A 13,180-nucleotide genomic window follows, 5' to 3' on the forward strand; every position below is an offset into this window, starting at 1 on the left:
CAGGTTTCTCAAGAGGCAGGTCAGGTGGTCTGATATTCCCATTTCTTTCAGAATTTTCCAGTTTTTTGTAATCTGCACAGTCAAAGGCTATGGCATAGTCAATAAAGCAGAAGTATATGTTTTTCTGGAACTCTCTTGCTTTTTAGATGATCCAGAGGATACTGGCAATTTGATCTCTGGTTCCTCTGCCTTTTCTAAAACCAGCTTGAACATCTGCAGGTTCACGGTTCACGTATTGCTGAAGCCTGACTTGGAGAATTTTGAGCATTTCTTTACTAGTGTGTGAGGTGAGTGCAATTGTGTGGTAGTTTGAGCATTCTTTGCACTGCTTTTCTTTGGGATTGGAATGAAAACTGACCTTTTCCAGTCCTGTGGCCACTACTGAGTTTTCCAAACTTGCTGACATATTGAGTGCAGCACTTTTACAGCATCATCTTTCAGGATTTGAGATAGGTCCACTGGAATTCCATCACCTCCACTAGCTTTGTTTGTAGTGATGCTTTGTAAGGCCCCCTTGACTTCACATTCCAGGATGTCTGGCTCTAGGTGAGTGATCACACCGTCATGATTATCTGGGTCATGAAGATCTTTTTTGTACAGTTCTTCTGTGTATTCTTGCCACCTCTTCTTAATATCTTCTGCTTCTGTTAGGTCCATACCATGTCTGTCCTTTATTGTGCCCATCTTTGCATGAAATATCCCCTTGGTATCTCTAATTTTCTTGAAGAGATCTCTAGTCTTTCCTATTCTATGGTATTCCTCCATTTCTTAGCATTGATCGCTGAGGAAGGCTTTATCTCTCCTTGGTATTCTTTGGAACTCTGCATTCAAATGGGTATATCTTTCCTTTTCTCCTTTGCTTTTCACTTCTCTTCATTTCACAGCTATTTGTAAGGCCTCCCCAGACAGCCATCTTGCTTTTTTGCATTTCTTTTTCTTGGGGATGGTCTTGATCCCCATCTCTTGTACAATATCACGAAACTCCATTCATCGTTCATCAGGCACTCTATCAGATCTAGTCCCTTAAATCTATTTGTCACTTCCACTGTATAATCATAAGGGGTTTGATTTAGGTCATACCTGACTGGTCTAGTGGTTTTTCCCACTTTCTTCAATTTAAGCTGAATTTGGCAATAAGGAGTTCATGATCTGAGCCACAGTCTGCTCCCAGTCTTGTTTTTGCTGACTGTATAGAGCTCCTCCATTCTTATATACAAGAATATAATCAGTCTGATTTCTATTTTGGCCATCTGGTGATGTCCATGTGTAGAGTCCTCTCTGGTGTTGTTGGAGGAGGGTGTTTGCTATGACCAGTGTGCTCTCTTGGCAAAACTCTATTAGCCTTTGCCCTGCTTCATTCTGTACTCCAAGGCCAAATTTGCCTGTTACTCCAGGTGTTTCTTGACTTCCTACTTTTGCATTCCAGTCCCCTATAATGAAAAGGACATCTTTTTGGGGTCTTAGTTCTAAAAGGTCGTGTAGGTCTTCATAGAACCATTCAACTTCAGCTTCTTCAGCATTACTGGTTGGGGTATAGACTTGGATTACTGTGATATTGAATGGTTTGCCTTGGAAAAATGAACAGAGATCATTCTGTCGTTTTTGAGATTGCATCCAAGTATTGCATTTTGGACTCTTTTGTTGACTACGATGGCTACTCCATTTCTTCCAAGAGATTCCTGCCCACAGTAGTAGATATAATGGTCATCTGAATTAAATTTATCCATTTCAGTCCATTTAGCTTGCTGATTCCTAGAATAAGCAATGTTGACGTTCATTCTTGCCATCTCCTGTTTGACCACTTCCAACTTGCCCTGACTCATGGACCTAACATTCCAGGTTCCTATGCAATATTGCTTTTTACAGCATCAGACTTTGCTTCTATCACCAGTCACATCCACAGCTGGGTTTTGTTTTTGCTTTGGCTCCATCCCTTCATTCTTTCTGCAGTTATTTCTCCACTGATCTCCAGTAGCATATTGGGCACCTACCCACCTGGGGAGTTCATCTTTCAGTGTCCTACTTTTTTGCCTTTTCATACTGTTCATGAAGTTCGCAAGCCAAGAACACTGAAGTGGTTTGCCATTCCCTTCTCCAGTGGACCACATTCTGTCAGACCTCTCCACCAAGACCCGTCCATCTTGGCTGGCCCTATATGGCATAGCTGTTTCATTGAGTTAGACGGGGCTGTGGTCTGTGTGATCAGATTGGCTAGTTGTCTGTGATTGTGGTTTCAGTCTGTCTGCCCTCTGATGCCCTCTCTCAGCGCCTACTGTCTTTGTGGGGTTTCTCTTACCTTGGATGTGGGGTATCTCTTCACAGCTGCTCCAGCAAAGTGCAGCTGCTGCTCCTTACCTTGGACGTGGGGTATATCCCCTCGGCCGTTTCACCACTATGCTTAAATCTTAAGGTATGCCTTTTTTTTTTTTTTTTTTTACCATTTGCAAGCAGGATTTATTCACTGCTACAAATAAATAAATAAATAACCTAACCTGAACTGGAGCTGAGGCTGCTGTAGGTTGCAAAGGTAACTCATAAACTCAAATTCAAAACAGTTTTATGGTTCATATTGATTGATTTTAAATATTGTTCACTTGAACTTCTAAAATAAATTTATACTGCTAAACTGTCCTTTCTATCTATATAACAGATGTTAGGTATCCCAATAAAATTAGGTTTGAAAAAAGACTAAAAGCCTCCTAAGAAATTTCTAACAAAAAATAATTTGGGGGAATAAGTATGTTCCAAACAGTGCATAGGACATTTTTAAAAAATATTTTTAGTAATTTTAGTGTTATGTATCTGAAATTCATTTATCTGGGCATTTTATATTTTACCTGGCAACTCCACCCCAAATCCAAACGGACTGACTCACCATGTTGGGATATTTGGTCAGCTTGGTTTGATTTGGTCTGGTTTTACTAATGCTGGTTTAGGTTTTGTTTTTTATCAGCGTCCCTGCCGTCTCTCCTACCCGGGGAAGTCCTCAGCTTTCTCAAACGAGTAAGACGACGAACAGCCATCATTCCACCCACCTTCCAAAGGGTGGAGACATCAGAAGACAACGAAAGGGGAGAAACCTGGAAGCAGAGCCACCAAGAGGTGACTCTGAATGAAGACAAAACGGGGAGAGCAGTGGGTTGCTTAGGGGAGCCATTTCCCCTTCTTTGATGGGAACCCTGGGCCATGAGCCCTCTGTTTAAAAGACCATGCCGGTGCTCTCTTCCCCAGCACATATACTAAAACGGGAATGATGCAGTGAAGATTAGCATGGCTCCTGCACAAGGATGACACGCAAACTTGTAAAGTGTTCATATTTTTTATGGTTACCAAAGGGGAAAGAAGAGGGGGGAAGTAAATTAGGAGCTTAGGATTAACAGATACACACTACTATATATAAAACAGATAATCACAAGGAGTTACTATATAACATAGGGAACACTGCTCAATATTTGTAATAACTTACAGGGAAAAGAACCTGAAATAGAATATATATATATATACGTGCAGGCTCAGTCGTGTCTGACTGCGACCCTGTGGACTGTAGCTCACCAGGCTCCTCTGTCCATGGGGTTCTCCAGACAAGAATACTGGAGTGGGTTGCTTTCCTCCTCCAAGGGGCCTTCCCAACCCAGGGATCTAACCTGCATCTCCTGCATTGGCAGGTGAATTCTTTACCATGGCACCACCTGGGAAACCTCTATATATACATATATATATAACCGAATCACTCTGCTGTATACCCAAAACTAACACAGCATTGTAAATCAACTATACTTCATTAAAAGAGAAAAAGCCTATAGGTACACGGACAATGAATTAAACACTCAATATGCAAACAGCTCCCGTAAGTTAAAGAGGAATCTGTCAGCCCCCAGTAGAAAAATGAAAGGACGTGCCTGCAGTGCAGCAGGATCCAGCGCCTACTAACCATGCACCTCAGGGGGGCTCCTCAATGTCACCAAAGCTCGCACAGACCATAGGGTCTATGAACGGGGTTAATATGAAGGTGAAATGAAACAATGCACCCCATAAGACATTCAGTGATGACACTGCTCCCTTGTCAGTGAAGCTGTACTTAATCATTCCGGAGAAAAACTACACATAAATAAGCAAAAAAAAAGAAGAGAGAGAGAGAGAAATTTTACTTTACCAGAAATAAACTGAAATTAAAATAATAATGAAGCATCATACTATACTTATGAAATTGGCAAAGATTTTAAGGACTTTAACAACATTATTTAAAGGAGCAAAAAATATTCATAAGTACTCAATGAATGAAGAATGATTCAATAAACAATAAAAGAATAAACATATAGAGAATGGTTAAATAAACAGGAATTTTTAAACAAATAAGGGAATGGTTAAATAAATTATGAAATTCTTTATGCTGCACATTATAAAAATGACCATATAGTATTTTTGTAACAAGAAAAAAAAATGTTGGTTAAAGAAAAATGACACTGAAATACTGGGAAATGAACGTGGGTTGGGAAGAGATTTACAGAACGTTCTTTGCGCGTGTGTATAACAAGCTTTTCCCTCCCCCTCCTCTTCCTCTTCTCTGTCTCTGTGTCTTTCCTCGCCTCTGTCTCTGTTTCTGTCTCTCTCCCCCTCCTCCTTCTTTCCCAGAAAGAACAGTGAGTCCCAGTTTCCTACAATAAACTGCCTTCAGTGAGGGTCTTCAAAATCCTGGGTGAGGGGAGGACGGTTATGAACTCAACATTCTATTTTGAAACACCCCACATTGAACTTCCAGTCTTCCTGTTAGACCTGCTCCTTCTCCAGCTCCTTACAGACAATCGTCATTCGTACCAAGAGCTGGGGGATGCCCAGAGAAAAGGGAGACCTGGCCTAATTGTAGAAATGCCAAGAGAGCTCACGCTGGACCCTCCCAGGCCACTGTCCTTAATCCTACACCAACATGCAGTGGCTGCATCTCCCAAAACAAGATGTAGCAAAGCACCACACCTGAGGGTCTGCTCAGGGAGCCCTGAGTCTGACAGGTACATGGACACTAACTTACAGTACCCCAGAGACGCGATGAGACAGCTGTTGTCATGGTGAGGTGCGCGTAGCATGATGAGCACCAGGGGAATAGGGAAAGGGGTCCAGGAGTCTGGGGCAGCTTCACAAGGGACATGAAGGAGCAACCGGAATCTTTGAAACAGGGAAGAATATTCCAGGTCAAGAGAACCACATACTCAGAGCCACCAAACTTGAGATCATGGCAGATCTGGGACCCCGCCGGTGTTTATTGTGGGGGTGGGGGAGATGCGGTTGGGCCAGGCCAGGCAGAGCCCTGAATGCTCAGTAAGGGGCACCGGCTTCATCCTGGTCATGCCCATGATACAAGGACAGGAGGAGAGACAGGATCAGCTGGACAGGACAGGATACAAGGACAGCCAGGATTAACTCGATCACTGGCCCCTTCCCTGCCTCTCCGTGCTCAGGAAAGCTCTGCCTCAACAGATGCTCCCTTCAGAGGGGTTGGTTCAAACACCAGGCAAGGAGGTTTCCAAGTAACAATCATCACTTCAGCCATCAGGATAACCATCCTTCCCAAGCACAAGGCCACAGACCTTTACTAGACCTGCCTGGAGCTCCCAGCCGTGGGCCCCAAGGAGATGCTCATCTGAACAGTGGCTGAAAGCTGTGTCCCTGCTCTCACCAGGTCCAGTGTGCAGCCCAGGCGCTCTGGTGGACTGGCAGTGGCCTCTGTCCCCCATCTTGATCTCAGGGGTCAGTTGCAGAGGCCTGGAGCCCCTCTGTCCTCCACCCGGGACAAGGCGTGCCTCCAGCCATGTACAGCAGGTCCGAGGAAACAAAACAAAGCACCACCATTAACTCCTTGCCAGCACCGGCCCTGCTTCCTTTAAATCCAATTGCAATCTCAGAAGCCCGACATCGCCTGAAACAAAAGCCTCACTGATGCCTGGAAGATGACTTTGGCGAAAGTAGAGCTCATTTCAGAAAATCAAAGCAAAGAAAAATATTGAATACAATTCAGGGGCATAATGCATTATTATGGGCTTTTATGGATTTTATGTATAATTTCGTGTAAAGTTAAGAGGCTGAAGCGATCTCTTACATTCACTGTATTATCAGCCCAGCTCCAAACAATGTTCCACATCTTATTATGTTCACAGTTGACACACTCTCAGACAAATGTGCAGCTGTCTTACTCTGCTATTCATTTCCTCATTACTATTTTATAAATATATGATTAACAGTTATTGCAGCTGCCTAATTCACATTTATTGCAAATGCAACCCCACAAATGAATGCTCAAAGCAAAGAGATGTGGTTTTAGAGTAATTTAAATTTTACAGTTCCATTTACCCTGCTTTTTAATTTACTGCATAATGACCCCATTAGAATAAAGCACATCTGGAAGTTCTTTGGGGAACATTTAATTTTCTGTGGCTTCAGTACTAACAGAACTTGTACCATAAAGCCCACAGATGCCTGGAAGACTGTACAAATTTCCACGTTTTATGCCAAGATGCTGGGTAATTGTACAGACGAGACAACTGTAGCAAAGAGTGAAGATTTTCTTCCCCGGGTTGAAAACTGAAGATGACGACCCAGGATCCTGCCCTTGGCAAAGTTTGTACCCCAGAAACCTGAAAACAGCTCCCTGCTTTTTGATGTCCACTTAGCCTGGTTCCTTTGCAGGAAAGGAGGCCACGTGGGGCTGTGAGTTCTCTGGAGTTTCTGTTGCTTCCCCGCACCGGCCGCACGACTTTTTCCCCAATCCTCTTTGACCCTCATTGTGTGAAAGGGAAAGCAAGGTAGTTTGCAGAGCTCCGGATGCCTGAGCGGCTGGGGTATGAGCTGGGCTCAGCATGGTCTTCATCTGCTCCCAAGGAGGCTACGCATGCAGCCAGATTCCAGCAGGTCACATTAACGGAGTCGTTCAGAGTATCCGAAATTGATTTGAATATTCAGTACAGATCACTGCAGCAGAACTCATGTATGAGAAATAATGCGAATCCATTGCCATTGATTAGCTAATTTATGTTCTACAACTAATCGAAGCACAAATCTCATTAGCCACAGGTCAGTAAGGCTCGGAGAGAAAAAGATAATCATTTTGGTAGCCTAGTTGGCTGTAAAGACACAATTAGAAGCCAGCCGGTTTTCCAGGCTTCTCTGCCCATCCTCCCAGCTCCTAGGCCATCTGCAAAGGGAATGAGAGGTGGCTCTTCCCCTCGGTTCTGCTGGCCACTGGGAAGAGATCTTTGTCTGTAATCATCCAAGGTGCTTCTTTCATTTCATGCAATAACAACGAACACGGCTTCACTGCTTCTAGACATCCATAGAGCCTGTAAGCTATTTAGAGCCATCACCTGCAGTGAGAGCACAATGTTAATTATTACCTTTTCCATATTTAAGCACTGGGTAAATGGGAAGTTTCAAGACTGGGACAGGGAAGTAGGCAGTGGGGGATGGCCAAGGCTTTCCAGATTCTGATGTGACAGGTATTTTAAAAACCTGTCTTTGTAAAGCACAGGGAAGCCAGGCACTATCCAGTTAGGACTTGCAATTTGAACCTTGAGTTCTGCTCAGTCAATTTTGGGCAGAAATTTTTAACCAGTCTTAAATATGGAAGAGACTTCTCTGGTGGCCCAGTGGTTATGATGCCACGCTTCCAGGGCAGGGGGCACAGGTTCAATCCCTGATTGAGAAACTAAGATCCCACATGCCATGCATGTGGCACTGCCAAAGGAAAATTTTTAAATTTTAAAATAAATAATATGAAAGATAGGAAAATGACAGAGGGAGGGAGCAGAATTCTCCTTTAACTTCACAGTATTAAGCAAAATTCCCAATATTGATAAAAATAGGATGGTCAGCAGCAAACTACTCCTGCTGCTCCCTGCTGGCAATGTCCACAGGATGGCAATTTTTTTTTAAAGGACGTGGTTTCAACAGTGTTGGAATAAGCAGAAAACTGAGACTCCCGACAGACTAGCCTTCTGCTGGTCACACAGACTCTCTACAAGTCTTCTGGCATATAAGACAATGGCTTATACTGGGGACCTTTGCTAAATGACCAGGGACAGAATCCCAAGTGAGGGCTTTTGAATAAACAAATAGGAAAACAACACACCAAAATCCAGATGTTTTCACCGACCCATGATTTCCGGGTCATTGCAATGTCTTTCTGGCATTATAAAAGGCATTACTGTCAGCTGGCCATAGCATCTTTCCACAGTGTTAATCCACGTTCTCTTGAAACAGGACCATCCACATTCCTTCAGGTCTACTGTACTGAGAAGCAAGGCATTTTTAAAGAAGAGAGTTGGGAGCAGAAGAAACAGGCATCTCATCTTCCCCCACGGGGCATGTGTGGTCAGTCATGTTTGACTCTTTGTGACCCCATGGGCTGTAACCCACCAGGCCCCTCTGTCCATGGGATTCTCCAGGCAAGAATACTGGAGTGGGTTGCCATGTCCTATTCCCGCTAAGACCTGGACCTAATTGCACAGGGCAAAGAGCCTTTACCCATGCCTTGAAATTGAAAGAATACTCTGCACTTCCATTCTTTAATTTTCTTCCTTGAAAATTTTCCAGAACTATTGCCGTTTTGATAGACTAGCTCCCTCCCACTCAAAGCCACCGTATCCCCAGACATGTAGGAATTAGAATGGCCCATAGTTGATTCTGACAGCACCACATTCTCGCAGAAAAGTTAACTGTCTTGGGACTGAAACTTGCTGACGTTACCCCATGGCAGTGCTTTTATTTTTATGTTAAAGAGTCTAATAACAGCCTACACTGTACAACACTACCATCAGACATCACGTGGGAAGAGAAATCCCAAGAGATCACAGTTGGCCAAACCAGTTCCCATTCCCCGGAATTCCAGGCTCTTATCTTTCATATATGACCATGCCTGCAGGGCACCAACTCCCATGTGGGGTGGTTTACTCGCTAAGTCATGTCCAACTGTTGTGACCCCATAGACTGTAGCTATGGGGCAGGCTCCTCTGTCCATGGGATTTCCCAGGCTTTAAGAATACTGGAATGGGTTGCCATTTCCTCCTGCAGGGGATCTTCCCGACCCAGGGATCAAACCCTGGTCTCCTGCATTGCAGGTGGTCTCCTGGAACCCCTGTCAGGCTTTACTCTTATGAGAGTCACCTCTTCTCTCCCTCCAGCATGAGCTCAGCCTGTCTGGGTACATTGCACAGTGGCCTCCTCACTCTTCACCTTCCAGGGAGTCTACCAGCAACAGTAACTGCAGCCAGTCAAGTCCCAGTCCTTCCATACATTCTTGTTATTTCTGTTTTTAATTTCACAATACTCAACACACAAAAGAATAGATGGAGCATGTGTGTGAGTTATGAAGCATAATAATAACATACACATTGTGAAACCAGCACCCACCAGGAGACAGAATGTCACCAACACAGGCAATGTTATCAATTTGCTCCATGCCCGTTCATCCCCTTGCCTCTTTCAAAGGGGTAGCCAGGATCTTGAATTGTCTGCTTATCATTTTGTCATTCAAACAATATTCTTCAGTGTTAATTGGTTTTTGCATTTTATAAAAATGGCATTTTACTCTATATGCTCTTCTGCAAGATGTTTGGTTCACTCAGCAAATCATTTCTAAGATTCATGCAGGTGTTTGTGGGTAGCTGGAGCACGTTCATTTTCATATGCCTATAATGCTCACAGTCTATTTAACCATTTTCTTATCAAAGGATGTTAAAATGGTTTACGATATTTTGTTTTTACCCACAGTGCTGCTGTGAGAGTGCTCAGAGCGCAGGTCCTGCTGCACACCAACAGGAGTTTCTCTGAGGTCCAGCGGACACCAATGAGTCAGGTGCTGGGTTGTACGTACTTAGCTTTACAAGATGATGTCAGTTTATTTTCCAAAATAGTTTTCCAATTTATGCTGTCCAGCAACATGTAAGTGTTCCCATTTGCCACGTCCTCATGTATGCATGGTGTCAGACTTCTTGGGTTTTTGTCAACCCAGTGAGAACAAATGGTAGGTTTCTGTGAGGGGGTGTGTGTATGTATCGGTGTGTGTGTCTAAATAGAGATATATCTTTGTTATCTTGATGTGATGAGGAATAGTCAGGAAAAAAATCAAAGAAAACTTCAGTTAAGTGATCATATGGAAAAAGCAAGACTACTCATAGTAGGCTACTGGTGGCTTGATAAGTTTTTTTAAGCTGTATTGAGATATAATTCACATATAACAAATATTTCAAATGTTTGTGATGAATGGATTTATGTATATATTGTGAAATGACCACAATAAGGTTAGTTAATCCATCCTTCATGTCATGTTGTTTCTTTGTGATTTTAATTTGCATTTTCCTAATTACAAATGAAGTTGAACATCTTTTTGCATGTAACTGGCCAAACTTTTCTACTATTTCATAAAATGTCTTTATAAATAAGTCTTTTTCCCATGTTTCTATCACATTGTGTCTTATTATTTCCCATTTGTCTATACTCTGAATACTTATCATTAGTTATTTATGTGGTAAATATCTTATCCAGCTTTTGGTTGAATTTTAAGGTAGTCTAACTTATCAACCTTTTTGCATTTTGCTAAGAAACCCTAGCCTACCTTGAGGTCACAAAGAGATCTCCTTATTTTCTTCTTAAAATACTCAAATGTTGCCTTTCACATTTCATCTACCTGAGAGCGATTCTGTATATGGAGGTAGGAAGCCCATTTCATTTCTCTCGTGTGGCTAACCAGTGCTTGCACACTTTTTACTGAGTAGTTCATGCTTCCCCACAATGGCCTGCAGCGTCATCTGTGCGTGGTTTGCATCCAGGCTTCCTATTCAATTCCATTAGACATCTGTCTATTGCTGGGCCAGTACCACACTATCACAATGATTACAGCTGTACAATCTATCCTGATGCTTGATTGAGCAGGCATTCCCCACTCCTTCGCACACACACAACATGTATTTAGCTATTTTCAGTTTGGTCGACCCATTTTCCAGTAGGGAAAAGAAGGAGGAGGAGGAATAAAAGGAAAAAAATAATGGAAGCTGATTTCTATGTGCCAAGCTCTGTGCTAAGAATCTGACATATATGATCCCATTTAAACCACAATACTCTGCAAGATACTTATTTTTATAAATAAGAAAAGCGAGGTTCAGAATGGCTTCATGACTTACCAGATTCAAACACCAAATAAGCAGCAGAGATGCAAATCCTAACTCAAATCCATCGGACTCTCAAGCCAGTGCTCTTTCAGTTTCACTGGGAAGCCAAGGTTCCCGGAATCGTGTTGAGAATCTCCGCTTTAGATGCCACCAGACTGTCACCTTCTCTCTGCCCGGCTTGGAAACCGCATCTGGGTGTCTGAGGGCTTGGTGAAGCTGACTTGGCTCCTCTGAATTACTGCCCAGACACACCTCACCGCCTCCCCCTACCCCAAGACTGTGCTGTGAGCCTGGTTAATTGTCCTTTGTTGAGCATTTCTCTCTAATTGTGAAGCCTTTTCTGCTCAACCTGGATTGTGGAAGGAAGAGAAGGAGGCAAAGTGGAAACTATTCCAGATGAGCTTCAACTTTCCGCCTACAGCTTTTGCCAAGAAACTCAAGAAAATGCCCGGCACCGCCCTTTTCATATGAGAACAGCTGAGCTCCCTGAGCACATAATAAACCCAACCAGCCTGGTGGATTCACTAGCGTTAATTACATGGTTGAGGTTAAATATATTTTATGGACAAAAGAAATGATAGACGGGGTCTTTGCACAAAAGATTTCAGCTCATTTGAGGTTTAACCATTTTTAAATTTAATAATTTTTTTAAAAGCCACGATTGAAAAGGTCAGATCTAATTCTGCTGCCAAACCCGAGGCTGCAGCTCAGAGCCAGCGAAGGATGACTCAGGCTGGCGGGACGAGACAGCTGGACGAGGCAGGGGCCGGCCCCCATGTGCGACTGCGGGTTCGTGCAGAGATCCGCTGCATCAATTAGGGCCGGTCTCGTTTCCTGGCAGGTCTCGTGGCAAATGTCTCATTTGCTTTTCCACTTTTATCACGGTATTTTCCCTTTCAGCGTTCATTCACAGTCCTGATCTCCTTTGCCAACTGCCCTGCCTGTACCTGTGAATTTATTTTTAAATAGTGTTAAGAGGCCTGCCCTTACATTTCAAAACCAGTCCAGAACACAACAGGATGCTGTCTGGACCAGTGAGGCACGGTGGTGAGTGATACACATGTTGACTTGCTGGCCACTCAGCCATTGGAGAAAAGTCAGTCCATGAGTCAGGAAGAGATAGCAGGAGACTCTGCTCTAAAACCCACCACTCCGGGAGTTCTTTCCACAGCTGTTCGGGTTCCATGCCGGGACCCATAGCACAGGTGCATAGCCTCAGCCCCTCCCACACCCCATTGGGTTCACCTAGAGCCCCGGGTCGCTGGGCCAGGTGAGGGGTCTGCAGAGGAGGTGGGAAGGGCCCGCACACCCAGGACTCTGATTACAATCTGGGCCACAGCCCCCAGGGCCCCAGCTCTAGGGGACCATATTCCATCCCTTGCCCAAAATGGGCACATGCATGGAAAGTGCAGCCTGAAGCTTAATTCTCCAAAAGCGCCCTTAAAAAAAAAACTGTAAAACATCATCCATGAGACAACAAAATCCATCAAACTGTAACTACCACCAAGGTCCTCTTTGGAATTGCTGTCAACCACCCAGGCTCTCGTCTTGCCCTGAGTTTGAGGGGTCCAGTCTCCACTCTGTGGCCAGATGATGTTTCTAAAGCACCCGTCTGATCATCCCCCTCTCCCCTGCCTCCCTCTCCATGAGGCTCCCCGTGGCGTTGGGGCAAAGTCCACCATCTTAACCTGGCTCACAGGCGGCTCTAGGACCAGGCCTCTGCTGCTGCCCCTGCCTCTCCTCTGTGGTCCAACCACGCTCAATGCTCTATCGCTGTGCTGGATCTTAGGACAGGCTGAGCCCTTGCCCTGGAACACACTTCCCATCCCCACCCCTAGCAAAGCCCTACCAGCTACCTATGAGCCCCTGGTAGACAACCAGATGCCAAGCTCTGTACTAAGCACATGGATGATATTACCTGCTTTTGTTGTCCGCGGCCCCAGGAAGCTGATTTAAAGGTGGAAAAACTGAGGCCCAGAGATGCTCGGTGATTCATCCGCTGCCCCACAGACAAGGCCGGGCTAGGA

General features: G+C 44.2%; 1 non-coding gene across 1 annotated transcript; it reads left to right on the forward strand.

Moving 5' to 3' along the window:
• Positions 1 to 3,215: 3,215 nt before the first annotated feature.
• LOC113884716 lies at positions 3,216 to 3,322 on the forward strand. The gene has a single exon (XR_003508990.1). It is a non-coding gene; the product is annotated as a U6 spliceosomal RNA (small nuclear RNA).
• The last annotated feature ends 9,858 nt before the right edge of the window (positions 3,323 to 13,180 follow it).

This window comes from Bos indicus x Bos taurus, chromosome 26 (assembly GCF_003369695.1).
Source record: "Bos indicus x Bos taurus breed Angus x Brahman F1 hybrid chromosome 26, Bos_hybrid_MaternalHap_v2.0, whole genome shotgun sequence".
Taxonomy (NCBI): domain Eukaryota; kingdom Metazoa; phylum Chordata; class Mammalia; order Artiodactyla; family Bovidae; genus Bos; species Bos indicus x Bos taurus.